We start from the raw sequence: 20,805 nt of genomic DNA, 5'->3' as shown, positions 1-20,805 counted from the left end.
GCCATCATCATATAACCTTGTGTTCATTCCAACAGAATTAGCACTTCCAGTCAAATCCTTAGAGAGACTTTTGAAAACCATAACAGAGATACAACCAAACTTGTTGCTATCAAGTTGATTCCAATTCATTGCAACCTTATAGGACACAGTAGAACTGCCCCATAGGGTTTCCAAGGCTGTAATCTTTATGGAACCAACTGCCACAGCTTTCTTCCACAGAGTGGCTGATGAGTTCAAACTGCCGACCTTTTGGTTAGCAGCTGAGTGCTTTAACCGCTGTACCACCAAGGCTCCTTATAACAGCGATAGAGGAGGTGTCTTAGGCTGGGTTCTCTGGAGAAGCAAAACCAGTGAAGCGTCTATATTTATAGAGAGAGATTTATATCAAGGAAATGACTCGTGGTTGAAGAGGCTGGAAAGTCCCAAGTCCATGGGTCAAGCTAGAGGCTTCTCCTGACTCACGTAGCTGCAGGGGCTGGCAAACCCAGGATCAGCAGTTCAGCCAACAGGCCTCTGGCTCACAGGATGTGGAGGCCGACAAATTCCAACATAGGCAGGTAAGCTGGCAGGCTGCTGGCTCACAGACTTTGGAGGCTGGCAAATCCCAAGATCAGTGGGTAAGCTGCTAGCTCAAGTCCCAAGAAACAAAGGTCAGATGAACAGGAGCCAGCTGCAGGATCTGGAGAAAGCAAAAGCCCAAGAGCCTTGCCAGAAAGTCCACCTGTATTGGATACAGGCCATGTGCCCAAAGAAACTCCCTTTCAACTGCTTGGCTACTTACAGTAGATCCCATCATGGAGGTGATCACGTTATATCATATTTCACCATGGAGGTGATTACATCATTATATGACTGCTAAACTACATCATAACAGCCAAATCACTGAGAATCATGGCCCAGCCAAGTTGACACACAACCTTAACAATCACAGGAGCCAATTTCCACCATAACTGCAAAACAGCTGCCAAAGAGCCACAGATACGTAAATATTTCTAACTGTAAAGGGCTGAAGGTAATTCAAGATGGAGGTGCTCAGTGGGGAGGGAAGGAGATCAAGAAAAGCAATATCTCATAGCAGATTATTCAAAGGACTTAAGGGGTAGGAGGAACCCTCGTGGCACAGTGGTTAAGAGCTCAGCTGCAAACCAAAAGATCAACAGTTCAAATCCACCAGCTGCTCCTCGGAAATCCTACGGGGCAGTTCCACCCTGTTCTATAGGGTTGCTATGAGTCAGAATCGACTTGATGGCCACAGGTTTGGGTTTCGGTAAGGAGTAGGAAGTAGTCCTTGCACTAGTGCCGTGCATGTCAAGAGTGAAGCAAGGGCAAAGGACTTTGGTCTATGTGACCCCAGAAAAGCATCTCCTGTTGCAACTGCCAGGACTAGCTGGACACAGGCTGATCACTTTGAGTGAAAGAGGCCTATGGAGCTCTGTGGCCACAAAATGGAGGTCATAACAGCTCTACAAACTCTTTCCTCTCACATGGCCCATCCTGGGAGCTTTTAAAATTTAGATTTTTTTTTAAGGTTTAAAATTTTGGGTTGCATTCCACCTTTATATTGATATTCTCCCCGAAATGTTCACTCACTTAGGGGCAAGCAAAGATATTGTTTATATTCCTTACATACGGATTCACTTCCTTAAATACCTTTACTTTAAAAGTCAAATTAAATATCCCTAATCTGCCAGGCGCTCCTTGGAAACTCTATGGGGCAGTTCTACTCTGTCCTATAGGGTCACTATGAGCCGGAGTAGACTCGACGGCACTAGGTTTTGGAATACTCTTCCTTCCTGAATTTTAATAAAATTTAAGAGGAGGCGATATATGAAAATGAGAAGCCAGTCTCTATCCTAATGATTAAAAAGCTAACATTATGGAGTGCCTTCTCCTCCCCAGCAATCATTGAGCTAAATGTTTTACATGCATTGACTCATTTAATACTCACCTCAATGCTACAAAGCAGCTCTGTTATCATGCCCATTTTACAGATGTGGAACCAGACATGGGCAAGTTAAGTAGCACACTTAAGGTCACACAGCCAGGCGGCATTGGAACTAGGCTGCCGACATAGGCAATTTCCCTGTGATTCTCATCTCCAAACTTCATCACTACCTTTTACCTCATCGCTCATTCTTTTTTTCAACCCTCTCAGGTGAGACCCTGTGTTAGCTGCTGAGGGTGCAAACACCCAGACCCTAGTTTTGCAATGCTCGCCCTCCAGTTGGGGGATTGCAACACACCAACAGGCCATCTGTCCCTGGGTACCTGTTCTTGACTACTATGTATCCCATTATTAAAGATAACTCACTTGTTTTCATTTCTTCGTCTACTTCAAAGTTGTTGCACTTTTCCATAGCAGTGGGTAATATTTCAAGTTTACTTCTGAAACTTGTTAGTTTTTCTTCCCCTGCTGGGAAATGGTTTCTCAGTAAGACTCCAGGCGTTTCAGAGGCATAATTTATACATAAAGCTTAAGAGTACACATCAGCTGGTGGCTCCTGGGGTTTTGTTTTTTTCTTTTTTTTTTTTTTTTTTTTTTGCTTTGCTTTTAAAACAATGGAAAGGGGCCAAGTAGGCATTTCAAAATAACTGAAGTTCAGGGAAATGGAAATTAATTCAACTTAACACAAATATTTACTAGGGTGATTTTTAAATTTTACAAACATGGAGATTTTCAAGAAGAAAAATAAAATACGGGGATAGAGTGTATTTGTTAATAGTTTTTGGTTGCAAGTGACAAAAATCAACTTGACCTGGCTTAGGTAAAAGGGAGATTTATTAGAAGGTTGTGAGGTGTCTCATAGAACCAAGGGGAGGAACGGTGTTGGGTCTCAGGGAGGGAGTGGGAACAAGAGCCAGAAAGGAAGGCCCCCTCAAAAAAGGGAAGGGTATGTGTGTGTGTGTGTTATGGACTGAATTGTGTCCCCAAAAAATATATGTTGGAGCCCTGGTGGCGTAGTGGTTAAGAGCTCAGCTGCTAACCAAATGGTAGGCAATTCAAATCCACTACCTGCTCCTTGGAAACCCTATGGGGCTGTTCTGTTCTGTCCTACAGGGTTGCTAAGAATCAGAAAAGACTCTACGGCGATCACAACCAGGCTATACTTGTGGTTATAATCTCATTTTGGAATGCGGTTTCCTTGTTACATTAATGAGGCAGTGTTAGTGTAGGGTAGGGTGTGTCTTAAGCCAACCATCTTTTGAGATATAAAAAGAGCAGATCAGGCATAGAAGAAGCAAGCAGAGATGGGGGAAGATAGGTGCCATACCACACGAAGATTGCCAAGGAACCAAGTTATAGAAGCTTAAAAGACACAAGGACATTTTCCCAGAGAGGACAGAGAAAGAAAGCCTTCCCCTAGAGCCGGCACTCTGAATTTGGACTTCTAGCCTCCTAAACTGTGAGAAAATAAATTTCTGTTAAAGCCATCCACTTGTGGTATTTCTATTATAGCAGCACTAGATAACTAAGACAGTGTGTCTGCGTGCACACACATACGCAAGTTCATTGATTGGCTTTATCTGCTTCTCCATTCACCTGGCAGAATATGGCTAACTTTGCAGGCCCTCATTTGAAATGTTACAATTCCAAGAACACTCAGAGGCTAACACTCAATACCAACAACTTAAGTTCCCAAGAAAGATTCTCATTGGCCCAGCTTGGGTCATGTGTATAATCCTGAACCAATCAATTTTAGCCATGGTGGGCAAGGTCACATGTCATAATCAAGGCCTTCCAGAGGGTCATCCCTCCACCCAATCTTTCGAAAGACATGTATTAAACGCCTACTAGACTGGAGCCCCTGGGTGGTCAAATGGTTAAGTGCTCAACTACTAGCCAAAAGATTGGTGACATGAACCTACCGAGAGGTACCTCAGAAGACAGGCCTGGCAATCTGCTTCCAAGAGGTGACACAGCCTTGAAAACCCTATGAAACAGTTCTACTCTGCATACATGGGGTCCCCATGAATCAGAATCAACTCAAAGGCAGCTAACAACAATAACAAAAGATCAGAGGCTGGGAAAACAGCAGTGAACATACAGACATTTGCATTCTTGTGGGCAGTTCTCAAAGGGTGAGGATAGCTTATGACATATACAGACTCCCCAAAAGATTTCTACCACACAAAACCTTTGTCTTTATATATTTTTTAATCATGAAAACTCACTACCTCATAGAATTTCCCTAAGAATCTTATCACTAATCTGAATCTTTAGCCTTCATCAACTGAGCCCCTTTTGTATGTTAGATGCTGATCTAGTTGCTAAGGATGCTAAGAAAATACATAAACCCTAGTCTTGAAGGGCTCAAACTCCTCGTGGGGAAATCAGACTTAAAAACAAAATATGACAAGACATTTGCTAAGGAGCAAGGATAGACCTGTATACGGGACATAGTAGAGAACCAAAGGCCAGAGGGATCTATTTAACCTTGGGGGCCAGGAAAGGCTGGAAACATGATTTGGTGTTTCTCTACCTTTATAAGGAAGGCACCGGAAAGAATATCATGAAAACAAATACGTGACATACATTAGTAATGTTAGAGAATCCGGTGTTTTGGTTTTCATTTTAACAATGTACTATGTCTTAACCTTGCTCAGAAATGCCTTGTAATCTCTATTATCTCTCTTACCTTCTGGTGGGTCAAGGCCAAGAGTTGCTGATGCTCCTTAATCCTCAACCATTCAGTCCTCTGCCTGGAATCTTGGGCTGGGTCCCATCTATGAGCTAAACCATCCACAGCCCTCTTCCAGCAGGGCAGCTTGGCTCATACCTGAACCCAAGCAATAGTGTCTAAAAAAAAAAAATCCCTCAAATCTGTTTTAGCAGTTTCTCAAATTTCTTGAAGTGGATAAATGCAAATCAATTGAGACTTCAAACTAGCATAAAGAGATGAACTTATAAGCCACTTGCAGGGGAGTGAAAAAGATGAATGGAAGAGTATGGGATTTATCAAACTTAGTAACACTTGCTGGTAAAAATTTCCTACTAAGTGATAACTGTGCTAAGTAATCTGCCCCAACAGCCTCTCACCTCTTCCCACACCACACGTCTCATTTTTCGTATCATAAATGGTCTTGGTGGCATCTGGCACCTCCATAGACTTGAGAACACTGGTGGCGGAGTGAATGCAGCGCAACGCCCAAACACCATGAGGCCCATTTTTCTCTTTTCCTTTTTCTTCTTTCTCCTCATCTTTGGAAACCTGACATTACTGAAGAGTCCGAGCGGAATCATGTCATCAGTTTCAGGTGAAGACTAAAATCTGAAACAGACCAAATCTAGATAAGAGGCCAGCTTTGAGAGGTCACGGCACGGGAGTGAGCTGGCATTCCTCTGGATGCCTGGACTTAGAGTTCAAAGGAAACATCTAGAAAATTCTAACTTTAGTAAATCCCCAGGCCTAAGGTAGACTTTTCAGTAAATTAAAAATCCCTGAGTGACATCCGATGAGTGCAGTCAAAGACATTTCCCGCCACCCTGCCTTGACCCCGACCTACGTTTCATTCCTTGCGGAATGAATGGAGCTCCTCACTGTGACTTTTCCATTAGGATGTGGCCTCTTTCGATAAGCAGGAACCTTGCGAATGCCAGATAATCAATTTACACTTAGGTCTTTCTGCAAAAGCTGAACGTGACTTTAATTTTTATATTATTGATTTTAGAGAAGTTTGCCTTAGCAAAAATAAAAAGAATGAAAGTTCAGGTGAGAAGCAAAATAAAGAATGCTCATGGACACATTGTGGGTTTACCCAAATAAGAAGCTCCCAAATTATATTTTTATGCTGTATTTTTCTTCCCCTAATAATATAAAAAAATAAAATAAAATAATTTTTTTATTAATAATATAGAAGATTAATGTCATATAAGCCAAAAGGGAAAACTGATTTGCTACCTAAGACTTGAGGGCCTGGTTCTCAGGTTAAGTTGTATGCCACACTATCATAAAAGAGCACACGCTGAGCTGACAGTAAGGGAAAGGGAAAAAACTATGACTGAGTCCCAACCACATGCTTGCAACTCCACTAGACCTTGCACTTGATCTCATTTAGTACAACTGCCACAGCTACTATCATCCAATTTTGCAGACGAATAATTTGTTCAAGGTCACTGTAATGGGCTGAATTGCATCCCCAAAAGATTCGTTGAAGTCCTACTTCCCTGGTACCTGTGAATGGGACCTTGTTTGGAAATAGGGTCTGTATCAGATCTTATTTTAAGATGAGGTCACACTGGAGTAGGGTGGGTCCTAATCCTATATGAGTGGTGTCCTTATAGAAGAGGAGAAGAGACACAGACAGGGAGAAGACAGCCATGTGAAGATACACCTACATGCCAAGAAGTGCCTGGAGCTGCCAGAAGCTGGGAGAGACAAGAAAGGATTTTCCCCTAGAGCCTTCAGAGAGAGAGCATGGCCCTGCCAACACCCTGAATTTGGACTTCCAACCCCCATCACTGTGAGACAATAAATTTACTTTCTTATAAGCCACTCACTTTGTGGTACTTTGTTACAGCAGTAGGAAACTAATACAGGCCCATAGTTGGTAAATGGCCTAATCAGAATTTAAATCATGTTCTTTTTACTCATTTGTTCATTCAAAAATTCATAAATGGTACAGTCACTGTGAAAAACAATTTGCCAGTTCTTCAAAAAGTTGAACATAGAACTAGTATATGACCCAGCAAGCCCAATCCTAGGCATATACCCAGAAGAAGTGAAGGCAGGAATGCAAACAGAAACCTGTACACCAGTGTTCATTGCAGCACTTTTCACAATAGCCAAAAGGTGGAAACAACTGAAATGTCCATCAACAGATGACTGGATAAACACAATGTGGTCCATACACACAATGGAATACTATTCAGCCTTAAAGAGAAATAAAGTCCCAATACATGCCACAATGTGGACAAACCTTGAAAACATCATGTGAAATAAGTCAATTGCAAAAGGACAGATATTATATGATCTCAACTATATGAAATAAGCAAATCTATAGAAACCAAAGATTATTAGTGGTTACCAGGGGTGGAAGGGGAGGGAAAAGGGGAGTTTTTGCTTAGGGGGCATTGAGTTTATGTTAAGGATAGCTAGAATGGCTGCACAACTTGAAGAATGTAATCGATGTCACTGAATTGTATACGTAGAGACTGTTGAGACGGCATGTTTTGCTACATATATTTTCACCAGAATAAAAAAATTTTTTAACTACATTACTGAGCACCTATGAGGTGCTAAGTGGGAAGGACCCTGTCTTAGTCATCCAGTGCTGCTATCACAGAAATACCACAAGTGGATGGCTTTAACAAAGAGAAATTTATTCTCTCACAGCCTAGGAGGCTAGAAGTCCGAATTCAGGGCGCCAGCTCCAGGGGGAGGCTTTCTCTCTCTGTCGGCTCTGGAGGAAAGTCCTTGTCATCAATCTTCCCCAGACAAGGAGTTTTTCAGCACAGGGACCCTGGGTCCAAAGGGCTCGCTATTCTCCTGGCTCTTGTTTCTTGGTGGTATGAGGTCCTCCTGTCTCTCTGCTTGATTCTCTCTTTTATATCTCAAAAGAGATTGACTTTAGACAAAACCTAACCTTGTAGAGTGAGTCCTACCTTATTAACACAACTGCCTCTAATCCTGCCTCACTAACATCATAGAGGTAGGATTTACAACACAGGAAAATCATATCAGATGACAAAATAGTGCACAATCACACAACACTGGGAATCATGGCCTAGCCAAATTGATACACATTTTTGGGGGACACAACAATGGAAGGTAATTTGGTCATAAAAAGGAATGAAGTATTGATACATGCTGCAACATGGATAAACCTTGAAAACAATATGCTGAGTGAAGGAAGGCAGAAGTAAAAGGGCACATATTATATATGATCACGCTTACATGAAATGTCCAGAATAGGCAAATCCAGAGACAGAAAGCAGATTAGTGCTTGCCAGAAACTGGGAAGGGTGTGTTAACTGACTGTACCACCCAGGGTCTCCAGATAGATAGATAAACCCAAAAAAAACCTGTTGCCGTTGAGTCAATTCCGACTCATAGTGACCCTATAGGACAGAATAGAACTGTCCCACACAGTTTCTGAGGAGTTCCTGGTGGATTTGAACTGCCCACGTTTTCGTTAGCAACCGAACTCTTAACCACTACGTCACCAGGCTTTCCAGGTAGATAGATAGGTAGATAGACAGACAGACAGATAGACACATAAAGGCGCTAATATAAGTACCTAACTCTTAGGATTGTTGTGAGGTTTAAATGAAGCGATTCCAGGGAAGCACTTGGAACAGGTTCTAGGCACATGAAAAGCCCTAAATGTTGGACCTGAAAACGTTGTAGGGAAGGGCTGAGCAGTGCAGGAGTCCCTAGCCCTGACGTGGGCAGACCACTGTCTGCCCTCTTTTCCTCCTCTGGGACAGCCCTTCGTCCATCCACCCATCCATCTATCCATCCCTGGAGCCTCAGAGCTTCCACTCAACTGCCACTTCCCCCCACTCCTCCTCCCCAGGATGCACCCATTGCATAGCACCACACCATCTCCTGGCCCAGTGGAAGGGAAGCAGAACCCCCTTGTTGGGGGATGTGGGTCCCTTGTTTTGACCTCGCATTGCACTGCCAACTGGACATGAGAACTTGGGGCCCCCAGGGCGCTGGGCACCACCCACTGCCTGAGGGTGCTCTGAACATGCAGAGGCCCAGAGCAGGTTCAGCATCGCCCATGAGGTCTGCTCCTTAGTAGCTGGGGCTAGTGAAGACGCGAGAGTTCTGGGCGCTCTGGATCATGGGGGTCAGGCTTTTCTGTTCATGAACTGGGAGCAGCTGAGGGAATGTGAAAATAAACACAGAAAAACAGTCAATGTGCATGGCATATCTGAGGGACTACAAAGTGAGCTCAACAGTTTCCATGGAGAGAAGAATGGAAAGACAAGCAGGATTGAGATGATGAAGGGCCTCATGGGCCCTGGTATGGTATTGGGCCTTTATCATAAACATCATGGGAAGCCCCTGAAGAATTTGATTGATGGAATGCCAGGATCAGAATTCTATTTTAGAAAAAATATCCTTGCAGCATGGAACTAACAACAAGGTCATGAACAAAGGAAGGAAGTCAAGGGAGGAGCAGGTGGGGAGAGAAGGTGGGCAAAGCTGTGTCTAGTTTTGGATCCTTTTGACTTGAATGTGCCTATGGAACTGGAGGTGGAGCTTTCTAGGAGGGATTGGGTGGTTGAGTTTGGAACATTAGAGGGAGAGCTAGGAGGGAGAATGCAAACAGTGCTAGGTGGTAGAGGAAGCATGAATGTGGTTGAGAACTCCGAGGGAGAGGGACAGAGCAAGGCACAAAAGGGGCTATGGAGGATTCCAGCAAGTACTGCCATTTAAGCGTGGGGCAACAAAAGCTGGGGTCTCAATACAGCAGGCATGTTAAGACGACAGCTGTTGTTGCCAGAGTCAGGCATTCAAAATCCTAGCTCTTCTACTTCCTGGCTGCAGAGTTTTTTTTAAAGTCGTGTGTTTCTTCTCCCATCTGCAGACAGGATGCACACTGAAAGATCCCCAGTGTACCAAGACCATCGCCAGTTTTCAAAGGACCACTGTACAAATTTCAACATGAACAAATGTTGGAATGGGCAGCTGGGCCTGGTGCTGGCACGCAGAAATAACCCAATCGTGGTGTGATTGTCAGCTGAGTCCACCAAAGTCGTGACAGATATTCTTTCTTTTGTTTTTGGATTTGTAAATTTTGTCATTTTTACACTGTTGCAGAGCAAATAAGACAGTCACATAAACTGCCCAATTTTCATGGCCAACTGCACATCATTGTGATTGTTCCTTCCCACTTCTACCAAAAAAAAGGACAGAATATTTTCACCTCCATGAAATTAGAGGTGGAATGCAAGCAACTCGTACAAGAATCCTTCAGTTGCCTTGAGAAAACCACTAAGTCACTTCCCTGCTTCCTCCTCTCTGTTCTTTCTTATTGAGCAAATTCTGTAGCAGCCTATACAATAGGTTTGGCCGTATTTGGAACTGTCTTCCCCAAGAAATCTTTGACTTTTCAAAAATGAGTATATTTCAAAGAGAAAAATGAGTTTAAAGTATTGCCCATCTCAAGATATTCAGATTCAGCAGATGTAAAGGAATACATTAAATCAGTTTCTAAAGGCTATGCCCATTAAAGAGACATTCAGACATGACTGAGCACTTCAACTATTTATCGTAAACACGAGCCTTCTGTAAATACTGCTGATTATCACCTCTGCTGGCCTGTCAGTTTCATCAGAACCAAATATAGCCCCAGATTCTTTCTTCCTTCTTGCCTGAGAATCCTGGACTGGGACACACACAGCCATCTGGTTCCCCTTGGAAATTGCTGAATTATACAATTGACGACAACAACAACAAAAAAAAAACCCTTGCCTTCAAGTCAGTTCCAACTCATAGCGACCCTATAGGACAGAGTAGAACTGCTCCATAGGGTTTCCAAGGCTGTAATCTTTACAGAAAGAGATCACCACACATCCTTCTCCTGAAGAGCGGCTGGTGGGTTCAAATGGCCAATCTTCTGGTTAGCAGTGAGGACTTTAACCACTGCACCACCAGGGTTCCTATAATATACAATTACATGTGATAAAAGAAACTAGGAAAGATATGGTGCAAGGGTCCAAAAGTATTTGAGTGATTGCCCGAAGAACCACTTTTATTTCATTTTATACATGGCCAAAATATATTCTGCAAAGACATTTGCAACAATATATTTGTTTGCCTAGTGTGATTGCATTCTTAATCCATTCTTTTGATGTCAAATCAGAAAGTGACAGTGAGGCAGACTGACCCATAAATCAACAGGTTTCACTCGGTCTCTTGGGCATTTTTCTCTACTCGGAATGTCATGTCAACCAGCACGTATTGAGGCAATTCTAGAAACTGGGTTATCTTGGAGAAGGTGAGGAGAAGACATTAGCAAGAGGGGAAAAGATGGAGAAATGAGCACTGCCAGCTCAAAGAAACTCTAAATTCCTGAGAAGGATCAAGAAGCCTCAGCTGACACGATTTACGCTCTTTTTTCAACTACCTTTATAGACAGCCTGGTCCAAGAGTTTTCAGGATACATGTTTCTAGTTCAGTAGCAAGTAATAGCAGCATGGTAAGACTGATTGACCTTGGTTACAGAAGAAAAGAATGTATATGTTCCCAAAAAAATCTCTTATTTGCTTCCCGAGGTAGAATCATTTGCTATCTCAACCCATTATTTGTGGATTCTGCATTTGCAAATTCTGGAATTTATTTGTAACTCCAAAATCAATACTCGCAGCAGTTTCAAAGTTGTCACAGACACGGCAGAGCAGAGAAGAATTTGAGTCACCCGACGTGCATGCTCCCAGCTGATGTCAAACAAAATGATGCTCCGCCTTCTTGTTTCAACACTAGTACTATAAACAAGTGTCCTTTTTGCAAACCCTGGGGGCGTAGGGATTAAGAGCTACAGCTGCTGACCAAAAGGTCGGCAGTTCAAATCCACCAGGCGCTCCTTGGAAACTCTATGGGGCAGTTCTACTCTGTCCTATAGGGTCACTATGAGTTGGAATCGACTTGACGGCAATGGGTTTGGGTTTTCTGCAGTCTAATTAGTGACAAGTTTTTCACATTTTTGTGGGTTTTTTTTTTTTTTTTGGTGATATTGCTGTGTAAAATGAACCCCAAGCACAGTGCTAAAGTGCTGTCCAGTGTTCCTCAGTGCAAGAAGGCTGTGATGTGCCTTACGGAGAAAATATGTGTGTTAGGTAAGCTTTGTTCAGACATGAGTTACAGTAGTGTTGGCCTTGATTTCGGTGTTAATGAATCAATGATATGTATTAAATAAGGTGCCTTTGAACAGAAACATACATAAAACAAGGTTATTGTCATGGATTGCATTGTGTCCCCCAAAAGTATGTGTATCAGTTTGGCTAGACCATGATTCCCTGTATTGTGTGATTGCCCAACATTTTGTCATCTGATGTGAATTTCCTATGTATTGTAAATTCTACCTCTATGATGTTAATGAGGTGGGATAGGTGGCAGTTATGTTAATGAGGCAGGGCTCCATCTACAAGACTGGGTTGTGTCTTGGGGGGGAGGGCAGTGGGAGGAAACCTCATATCACCAAGAAAGCAGCACTGGGAGCAAAGCGCATCCTTTGAACCTGGGGTTCCTGCACAGAGAAGCTCCTAATCCAGAGGAAAATTGAGGAGAACTACCTTCCTCCAGAGCCAACAGAGAAAAGGCCTTCCCCTGGAGCTAACACCCTGAATTTGGACTTCTAGCCTACTTTACTGTGAGGAAATAAGTTTCTCTTTGTTGAAGCCATCCACTTGTGGTATTTCTGTTATAGCAGCACTAGAAAACAAAGACAGTTATGTATTGATCAAAAAAAAAAACCAAACTCGTTGCTGTTGAGTCAATTCCAACTCATAGTGACCCTAAATGACAGAGTAGAACTGCCTCCATAGGGTTTCCAAGGAGCACCTGGTGGATTTGAACTGCCAACCTTTTGGTTAGCAGCCATAGCTTTTAACCACTATGCCACCAGGGTTTCCATGTATTGATCAGTTGACATGAGTGTTGTAACTAGAGGCTTGTAGGCAGCAAACCTTGTATTTCCCCAGGAGCAATGGTTCAGTACTCACTAAATCACTGTTCATGGTAACTCTACAGACTATAACTACCCAGTGCCGTCGAGTCGATTCCGACTCATAGCTACCCTATAGGACAGAGTAGAACTGCCCCATAGAGTTTCCAAGGAGCGCCTGGCGGATTCGAACTGCCGACCCTTTGGTTAGCAGCCGTAGCACTTAACCACTACGCCACCAGGGTTTCCAGACTATAACTACCATGGATAATGAGAATTGACTATTTGTTTATTTATTTATTTAACAACTACTCATACAGAGCTTACTACATGCCAGGCATGATTCAAGAGGCTTGCAAGTATTTTAATCCTCATAATACAGATTTTTTAATTTTTTTTCAAACAATCGTATGATGTAATTATTACTCTCATCTGCAGATGAGAAAACTGAACCACAGAAGTAATGTGCCCAAGAACACAAAGCCAGTAGGTGGCAGGTCTGGGATTCAAATCCATCTCTTTGATCATCTTGTTGGAAATAAAGAAAAGAGACACACGTGGTTAAAAAAAAATTTTTTTTTTTTTACCTCAGGTAAAAAGGGATATCTCATAATGCACGTGGGCTGATTGGAATTAACACTGAATCCTGAAAGCCTCCAGTCAGCACCAGGGTTTAGAACTCCGGAGCCTCTCTCAGTTGCATCATGGTCCATCTCTCCCAGACTCTCCACTTCTCTCTACCTGCCTACGACCTCACACCACTAGCTTGCTTGTGGACCCTCATGGTTCCCACTCTTCCTCACTGTCATTCTTGCACTACAACTCTCCCCACCACCCCCTCTCTGCTTTTGAGTCCAAATTCTCCAGAAAATGGTCGGTTGCTCTCTCAGGCCAGGCCCCATTGTCATTCTCTGGACAGCCTAGCATTGCCTTCCTTTGAGTCAAGTCCACCCCTGCCATTCCAGACTAATTAGGTGAGTGTGACAACTAATTTCCAAAGAGGGTTCCCAACAGTTTTTCCCACCCCTGTAAGTGCATGTTGCACCTCCCAGCAAGAGATGCATCTATTTCCCCTCCCCTTGAATCTGGGCTGGCCTCGTGATTTTCCTTGGCCAGTAGTATGCAATCGAAGAGACATTCTGGAACTTCTGAGTCCTGTCTTAACAATACTGACAGCTTCTATTTCCTTCCTCCTAGAAATCAGCTACCATGGTAAAAGTCTGGCCACTCTGATTGTAAGGAAGTCCAAGCCTTTACACCATGATGCAAAGAGGGGCAATTCTGAGACACCTTCTACATGGTTCCTTAGAGGTCCCCAGTTGCCCTCAGCAGTAGCCCAATTATTGATGCACCCTTTATTGTGTTTTTTCCATTTTTGCTTTCTCGCTCTCCCTACTCCCTCACTCCTGCTTCCTGCGGTCACCTCCCAAATAAAAAACTTGCCCCCAAGTATTTATCACAGGGTCTGATCTCAGGGACTAAGACCAAGAGACAAGTAGAAATGAAGGATAAGAAAAGACAAGGTGTTGAAGGAAGATTACGCACTTTGGATGAAAAGAGAGCAGTTTTAACTAAAGCCAGAAGAGTCTTTACAAAGGTAAACCTCCTAAACTCCACGTTGCCCCACGACTGACGTGGCCGAAAAAGGACCCTGTCCGTTAGGTGCTGAAGAACTGAGCAAAATTGGTAGAAATCCAAACATTCCAGTTAGGACACTCTTGAAGGAAGTTTCTTTTAAAAAAGGATGCTAAAAGGAAGGAGCTGTTGATATCAAACAGCAACTTGGATGGATGTCAGGGGCATTAGGCTGAGTACAGATGTCAGTCTCAAAGGGTTACATAGTGTATGTATGATTCCATTTATATCACATTCTCAAAGCAACAAAAGTGGGGAAGGGTGTGGCTTTTAAACAGTAACATGAGGTAGTTTCTTTGTGGTGATGGAGTAATTCTGTATCCTGACTGTGGTTATTACTTGCACCTACACTTGTGACAAAATTTCATAGAACTATACACACACACATGTAAAATTGGTGAAATCTGAATATGGTCTGTACCTGAGTTAACAATACTGTACCAACATTAATTTCCCGGTTTTGACAATGTACTATATCTATGTAAGATATTATTGAGGGAAGCTGGGTGAAGGGTATTATTATGGATCAAATTGTGTCCGCCCAAAATGTGTGTCAACTTGGCTAGGCCATGATTCTAAGTATTGTGTGATTGTCCACCATTTTGTCCTCTGATGTGATTTTCTTATGTGTTCTATGATGTTAATGAGTCAGGATTAGAGGCAGTTATGTTAATGAGGCAGGACTCAATCTACAAGATTAGGTTGTATCTTGAGTCAATCTTTTTCAGGATATAAAAGAGAATCAAGCAGAGAGATGGGGGAGGAGGGGACCTCATCTCACCAAGAATGAAGAACCAGGAAGAGAACAAGTCCTTTGGACTCAGGGTCCCTGCGCAGAGAAGCTCCTAGACCAGGGGAAGTTTGATGACAAGGACCTTCCCCCAGAGCCAACAGAGAGAGAAAGCCTTCCCCTGGAGCTGGCTCCCCAGACTTGGACTTCTAGCCTCCTAGACTGTGAGAGAATAAATTTCTCTTTGTTAAAGCCATCCACTTGTGGTATTTCTGTTGCAGCAGCACCAGGTGACTAAGGCAGGTACACAGGAACTTTCTGCACTATTTTCCAACTTCTTGTGAGTTTTAAATAATTTGAAAATAAAAATTTATAAAATGTAAAAGCAATTTTTAAAATTGAATGCCAAAAGCCAAAGGGGGGGTTACAGCCAGTTTTTCCCACTCTTCTCCCTTCAACGGCTGTTTGGGTCACATTACTGGTATTCAAGGATGAACCAATACAATAATCCATATCAAGGGCCTGCCCCAGTATGTTCAGAATAAATGTTAGCAGTTATGATGATGATTGTGATTATTATTGACAAACAAAATACAAATTGTTTTTAATCAGCCACTATGCTAAGAATAGGAGCCCTGCTGGCACAAGGGTTAAGTCCTTGGCTACTAACCGAAAGGTCATTGGTTTGAAGCCACCAGCGGCTCCACGGGAGAAAAGGCCTGGCAATCTGCTCCTATAAAGATTACAGCCTAGGAAATCCTATGGGACACATTTCTACTCTTTCATATAGGGTCACTATGAATCGGAATCGACTCAATGCCACCCAACAACAACAACATGGTAAGAATTTAGTGAAGATATTTCACTACTGCTTTTTAAGATAAGGGACTTGAAGAATTAGCATTTTCTTTATCCTGATTCCCCTTGGCCCCAACTGCTAAGAGAAATCCAACTTGGCTGAGCGTGATTCCACTGAAGTTGGGAAACAGAGGAGCTGCCATCGGTGACCAAGAAATCAGTCTTTGATCGGAGCATCATCCAGAGAACTTTATGCAACAATGGCATTGACCTTGATCCTGACGAGAAGCATATCTGCCCTCCATATGCATGGCTTCTGAACGGAAGGCGCTGGGTCTGAAACAGAGGCACACACATGCGTGTCCGGAAGTGCCAGATACAAGCAACTACTTGACTAGAAGCCATATGATGGGATGGCTCGCTGGGGCCAGGTGGTGAGGACAAGGCTAGCGGCCACGTGATGGAAGGATCAGTCTCTGGGAGCAGATGTTAGAAACCAAAAATAGGTTATGGAGAGGAAAACGGAATTGGCTGAGAGCCTGCTGAGTTTAAGTCTTTTCTCGCAAGAAATTAAGCAGATCATCACTGGGAGACGTTGAACAATAGTTTTTAAATTATTTTAATGTCTTAAATTGTAAGGAAGCCTTAAACATTAAAGCTGTCAAATTTTGACTTAAAAAATTCTCAGAGATGTACATTCCATGGCCACCTCCCTTGGGCCATTTTTCTTTCAGGACGTTGAAAGGTGAAAGTTTATTACAAGTCATGAGGAACAGGGCAGAGAGATAATTCACAATGGAAACATGGGTAGAGGGCAGGTATTGTGTTTTACACAGCCTTTAAAATGGAAGTCATTCAACCCCAGTGGCAAAGGCAGCATGAGGCACTTACTATGAACCCGGAGATCTTGAAAAGACAGAAAATCAAGGCCATACCAAAAGATACTGAGACACATATAAACCCATCATCAGCATTTAGAGTAGTGTTTCCTCCACCCAAATTAAGCTCTGGACCTGACTCAGCACTCTGAACTGTCCATGGCTGAGCCCACTATTGCTAAGGAAAGGGTCGAGAAAAGTGGCAGGCTTGAAGTGGCAAGAATGTGCCTGGCTGGTTCAGGAGTCAGAGGTTGGGATAAACTGACTGAGAGGGTAAAACAGTAACTTGTGAAGAGACATTAATAGGAGGGGATTCCGTTTTCACAGCTAAGGCTACCAGAAAGCCAAGAACAGTTTTAAAAGTAGTGCTAAGAGAGGACCAGTCTAATTTCTGACACATAGTAGGCACTCAATGAATATTAACAGAAAGGATGGATGGATGGATAGACGGATGGATGGACGGACGGACGGACGGACTGACGGACGGACGGGTGGACGGGTGGGTGGATCGGCGGGTGGGTGGGTAGGTGGATGCTCTCTGTCTCCAGTCCCAAGGAGGGTAGTAGCTTCCTGCTCTTCCTAAACTCTGTTTGCCTCACTCATCCCTTTTTGCCCTTTTTGCCTCTTCTAAACCTATTAGGCAGTATCCTCTATTAAATTCTCTCTGTTGAACCATCTGGCAGGTACTCCATTTCCTGACTGAACTCCGACAACTAAAGGTGCTGGTCCAATTTAACGTCCTTTTCTGAACAACAGTTCCTCTAAAACTGAGGTTGGAAAACTTTCTGTAATGGGCCAGAGAGCAAATATTTTAGACTTTGCAGGCATGTGGTCTCTGTGGCAAGTACACAGCTCTGTCACCGCAGCATGAAAGCTGCCACGGACAATACATAAATGAATGTGCGTGACTGTGTTCCAATAAAATGTAATTTACAAAAACAGGTAGTAGCTGCATTTGGCACCCAGGCCATAGTTTGCCAACCCCTGCTCTAAAGCAACTCAGTTCTTCTGTCCTCTGTGGATTTCAGCCTAGTAGAGGACCACAAGGAGGAAATCATAGCTGAGTGCCAGGAACCGATTCAATCTTGTTTTCTCCAACTGCTCCAGAAAAAGGTTGCCGGAAAGAAATCACCAGGGAAACCATTCTACTTAAAGTTGAGCAAAAGTGGTAAGGGCAGAAATTGCAATGGAAATAGATGTTTTTGGCATAAGGGATTCATTATACAATTATGTCCACTTCTGTATTAACTCAAAATTCCCCCTAATATGAAGTTAAAGAAGAAGAAGAGGAGGAGAAAGAGGAGAAGAAGACGAAAAAGGAGGAAGAGGAGAAGAAAAGGGAGGAGGAAGAGGTTTTGTGAGTATCTAATATCCTTGTATCACATCTGCTTACCCTGCCAGGTGAAAATCTCTACTACTTCGTGTTAGCTGTTTGGAAGGTTATTTCTGGAAATTAGCATAGTTCATGGCCCTTTATTTTGGCAAATTCCTTCCATAAAGAGAGCATTATGGTAGGAATCATGGCTAGTATTTTCCCTCAGAAATAGCATGTTTTTTTTTTTTTTTAATGATTTCTCTAGTCCCTGAGAAACTATAAGGACTCAGCTGGCCCCTTAATCTATATGACAGTTTTATAACAATAAAAATATCACCCCAAGGAGGGTCTTTTGTTCCATTGTCAGATTTTATTGGGCTAGCATAAGCTAATGAAGCAAAATAAAATTATATTGCTAACATTTAAAACATCGATTTATTACAGTTAAGGCTATATGCAGAAAATACGCTGGCCTTTGGTGCCAACCAAACAAAATTCATCATACAGATGTTTAATATCTGATTATAATTTTTCCCTAAGAGTTAGTTTCTTTGACTGGACCACAGTTAACAAGATTCATCTTCCCAAGCTTAATGAGAATTCTAACGGCAACTAAAAATCGTCCCGTGCTCCTTTGTCAGCCCCTTGCAGTAGTTTGATGTAAATTCATCTAATTCCTTCCAAAGCAAAATTATATCTATTTTGGTGGTGGCAGGGGGCGACTTCTCTCTATCTCTCTCTCTTTTCTCCCCCGTTGGGCTTTGGACTCTGGAATTTACAAAGGCTTAGGATCAAACTACGACTTTGTGACTTTGAGCAAGATGTTTAAGCTCTTTAAGCCTCAGTTTCCTTATTTGCTAAAAATAAATGACAAGTACATAAAGGCTGATGATTAATCTCAGCAAAGCTCATAACACAATGACTGGCCCGTAATGAGCAGTTAAGAATTATTACCAAAAAAAACCCAAACCAAACCTACTGCTGTCGAGTCGATTCCGAGTCATAGAGACCCTATAGGATAGAGTAGAACTGCCCCCATAGAGTTTCCAAGGCTGTATGTAAATCTTTACAGGAGCATACTGCCACATCTTTCTCCCACGGATTGGCTGGTGGGTTCAAACCACTGACCTTCCAGTTAGCAGCCAAGCACTTTAACCACTGCGCCATGAGGGCTTCTTATCAAGAATTGTTAGCTGTGCTCATTTCTTTGAACTCACTAACTTTTTTCCAAAAATCCACCACCGTTTGATCTAGCATGATAACCAGTCAATCCTATTTGGCGAAAGACCCTTGGTTCAGTCCTAGGATTGCCCTTCCCATGTGGTCTGTTGTTGTTGTTATTAGTTGCCATTGAGTCCATTCCGACTCATGGTGACCCCAGGTGTGCAGAGCAGAACTGGTCCATGGGGTTTTCAAGGCTGTGACCTTTCAGAAGCAGATTGCCAGGCTTGTCTTCCAAGGTTCTTCTGAATGGGTTCAAACCACCAACATTTCAGCTAGTAGTCTGGCGCTTAACCATTTGCACCACCCAGGGACTCTTGTGTGGTCTCCATACCCACTGCTCTCAAGTCAATTCCGACTCATCGTGACCTTATAGGACAAAGTAGAACTGCCCCATAGGGTTTCCAAGCCTGTAATCTGTATAGAAGCAGACTGTCACATCTTATTCCCACAGAGCAGCTGATGGGTTTGAACCACCCACCTTTCAGTTAGCAGCCAAGCACTTAACCACTGCACCACCAGGAGGTTCTAGTCACATTCAATTATTTCTCTTCAATCCCAACCATTTTCAGAATAAATGCCATCTCTGGGTGATGGTTTCAAGCCATGTGAGTTTTCATTTTGCTTTTCATAAAGGACCATTGTACCAAGCAGACCAACTGGCAATAGAAACTGTATCCCAAATACATAGCAAACAGGTACATCACTAAGACTGTGTCATAGCCTCAGCAGATGACAAGGCACCGTTCAAATGGGTCTAGTTGGAGCTCACAGGCACCAGGCTATGACAGGCTAGGAAAGGGCCTGGCAACGCTAGTGCCTCTTCATGTCTGATATCTTGGCAGGCCCAGGGGGGCCAGGTATAATGACAAAATAAAATCACTGCCCTCCTTTTATTCACCTACTCTCTCTCTCTCTTTTTTTTTTTTTTGCACTTACGAATAGTTTTATTATGCTCAATATTCTTTTTCTGTACAAAAACAGTACACACTCATTTCAAAGGTGCAAAAAAAATTTTAAATCAGAGAACTAGGGAGAAAAAATGCCATTTAATCCTTCTTTTTTATATAATTTATTTTTTGTTGTTGTTGAGAATATACACAGCAGAACATATATTAATTCAACCATTTCTACGGGTACAATTCAGTGACATTGATTACATTCTTCAAATTGTGCAACCATTCTCGCTATCCTTTTCTCAGTTGTTCCTCCTCCATTAACATAAACTCCCTGACTCCTAAGCTCTTATAAGGCTCTTGTCTAATCTTTCGAGTTGCTCTTGTCAATTTGATCTCATATAGATAGTTCTTGGAAACCCTGGTTAAGTGCTATGGCTTAAAAGAGCCCAATACTCAAGGCAGACATCTTTACAAGTTAAACGACCATTGTTTGGTTTGAAGAGGCCTTCAGGGGATATTTTTGGTTTAAATTTTAAGGTTTAAAGATTGTCTCAGGGCAATAGTTTCAGGGGTTCATCTAGCCTCCATAAAAAAAAATAAAACCATAGCTACAGATAATCTGAATTCCATGAAAATTTGAAATTCTCTTCTGCATTTTCTCTTTTTTGATTAGGATTCTTCTAGTCAAATTGTTCATGGGGGTAATTAGCC

The sequence above is a fragment of the Loxodonta africana genome, chromosome X (assembly GCF_030014295.1).
Source record: "Loxodonta africana isolate mLoxAfr1 chromosome X, mLoxAfr1.hap2, whole genome shotgun sequence".
In the NCBI taxonomy this organism is placed as follows: Eukaryota; Metazoa; Chordata; class Mammalia; order Proboscidea; family Elephantidae; genus Loxodonta; species Loxodonta africana.
This window is presented reverse-complemented; position numbering follows the sequence as displayed.